Genomic DNA, 2,416 nt, shown 5'->3' with positions numbered 1-2,416 from the left:
TCAAAGTGTCTTCAACATCAAATGTATCTTTGACGACATGTTTGAATGCGAATACCTCAGCATGTGCTTTCAAATTACATCACCCAACATTGGTCTTTTGGGGACGAAAACGGAGCAAAAATGAAAAGGATTACTCAATTCGTATGAAGCTGAATAAAGTTAAAAGTATGTACTCTATTAGAATGTATTTATTTGGTAATATAGAAAAATATATTCAGTCACAATTTTGTAAACTTAAATGTGCATTTTGGTATTTTCAATTAATGTTTATGGTTAAGGCATATATACTGGGTTTATAACAGTGAATTATTACTTCGTGGTAGGAATACCCATTTCTCAACACTAATAATATATACTATATACAAGATTTCTGCAAACATTTAGACATTCATACGAATCGTATGCTAAAACACTGCAGACCACCATTCGTCGTATTATTGAAATATTTAAAATATATTAACATCTTGAGTAGACTGTAAACAATTTATTTAATTTATAATTGCTGTATGTGTGTCAGCATAAGGGTTTTATTTTCTATCATTTATGGTTCCAAAGAGAAATGATATCTTTCATTATGCTTTTCTCCAATATTTCTAACGACTTATTTATATTGCTTCTTTTATAAAAGCAAAAAATAAATTAATGATTGTGTGAACCTTCAATAAAACAGGAAATTTATGTTAATTAATTTCAACTCTATTTCATTTAAACAATGAAATAACACTTTGAACTTTTGAGTTTTTAAAAAGGAAACATAAACATTGGTAAAGAATAAATATATTCTCTAATTTGTTTAGTCCCCTATATGACTTACAACGTTTTGTTAAGAAAACAATACATAAATTAAAAAGAACACAGCAGTATTATGATAATTTATCTAAGGCATCGAAATTTAAATATATTACATGTTATCAATTTGAGACAGTACTGCATTAAAAGTAACGGATCACATTTGTAATAACGACGATTAAAATTTATTACATTCTCGAAGTACCTAATCCGATTAAAAAAAAATTTTCAGTCGAAACGATTTCTATTGGTGTTTTATGCAATTGTTCCAGACATAAAGGCAAATATTTACCAAATTGCGAGTAAGTAATTACAGTGCTACAAATGAAGTATAGAATAATCTTATAATATCCAAAATATTCACTCTATTTAGTTTCATGCCAATCAATTCAACCCGACAGTAGGGTCCTCGAGCCGACAGGCAGGTGCCGCCCCTTGTTGGTTTTTGATCTTTGAGATAGCTAAGCCCCAGTGGCGCAATCGGTTAGCGCACGGTACTTATAGACAGTAGATGTGAGCTATGCCGGGGTTGTGAGTTCGAGCCTCACCTGGGGCATAACATTTTGAAGATTATTTTGCATCTGAATAGCCTCAAATTGACTTTTGGTTCATATTATAGGCGAATACATGCGCGTAGGGTGCCCTTAATAGTATTTAATGGCTGGATGCCAACAAGATATTTGAAATTTTGTAATTTTGTTGTTTCCCTTTTTTGATTCCAGTACTGAATGAGTTCTTTATATTCTTATTCCAGGTTATAAGAAGAATTAACGTCTAATATGCAATCAATTTGAAACATGTTTAATACGTGCATTATTAAAGTGATTGACTTAATTACATGGGGTTATTTTATGAAAAACGTATTTAATTCACAATGTATATTCGCTTATAGATGCATTTTAGTATTGTATTAATCTCAGTAGGCATGAATCGTTAATTATGTCAAAGGAAGATACGAACGATAAATCAGCACAGGGAACAAAGCCTTAAGGAAATTGTTTTTAAGACTAATTGCCTAAAATGTTCTTTTTTGAATATTATAGTAAGTTAAGTAATTTAATTAAAGATTTCCTCAACAAAAAGAACAATTGAGGGCGAAATCCCTCACTTCAACTATAGTGAATTCTTTTTAAAATTTCTTATCCGTCTATTATGACGAATTCATAAGTTATAGATTTACTTGCGAAACAATCTTAAGAATTTATCGTTTGGTTTTTATACAAATTAGTTAAATGAATATAATTTAAATTTACTTCATTATATTTTATTATTATAAAAGCTTTATTATATTTTTGCCCAGAAGTTTTTTATGGTTTCATTTAATTTCTACATTTTTTAATTTTCCTAAATGAAAAATAACTAAGGGTTTTTACAAAGTATCTTGAGGTGGAGATAACAACTTTGAGAAACTCATTGTTACGTTTAACAACTTGATTTCAAGGTAAAAATCTATCGGGGCTTATTTATTTGTTGGAGCAATAAAACGAACGTCTGTAGTGACTCTAAATAGTGTGTTTATCGAGCACAAAATTAGGAAATAAATGGAAATGTGTACAAAACATGTTTTAAATCAGTTCTATAACATAATCAACTTGACGAGTTTTTTACGAACAAATTACATACAAGT

General features: G+C 29.3%; 1 non-coding gene across 1 annotated transcript; it reads left to right on the top strand.

The window, feature by feature from the left end:
* Positions 1 to 1,254: 1,254 nt before the first annotated feature.
* Trnai-uau (transfer RNA isoleucine (anticodon UAU)) lies at positions 1,255 to 1,345 on the top strand. Its single transcript is given in 2 exon segments — positions 1,255 to 1,292; positions 1,310 to 1,345. It is a non-coding gene; the product is annotated as a tRNA-Ile (tRNA).
* The last annotated feature ends 1,071 nt before the right edge of the window (positions 1,346 to 2,416 follow it).

This window comes from Macrosteles quadrilineatus, unplaced genomic scaffold (assembly GCF_028750875.1).
Source record: "Macrosteles quadrilineatus isolate MER2022 unplaced genomic scaffold, UCM_ALF_1.0 Scaffold_158__1_contigs__length_248989, whole genome shotgun sequence".
NCBI classification, from domain to species: Eukaryota; Metazoa; Arthropoda; class Insecta; order Hemiptera; family Cicadellidae; genus Macrosteles; species Macrosteles quadrilineatus.
This window is presented reverse-complemented; position numbering and strand designations above follow the sequence as displayed.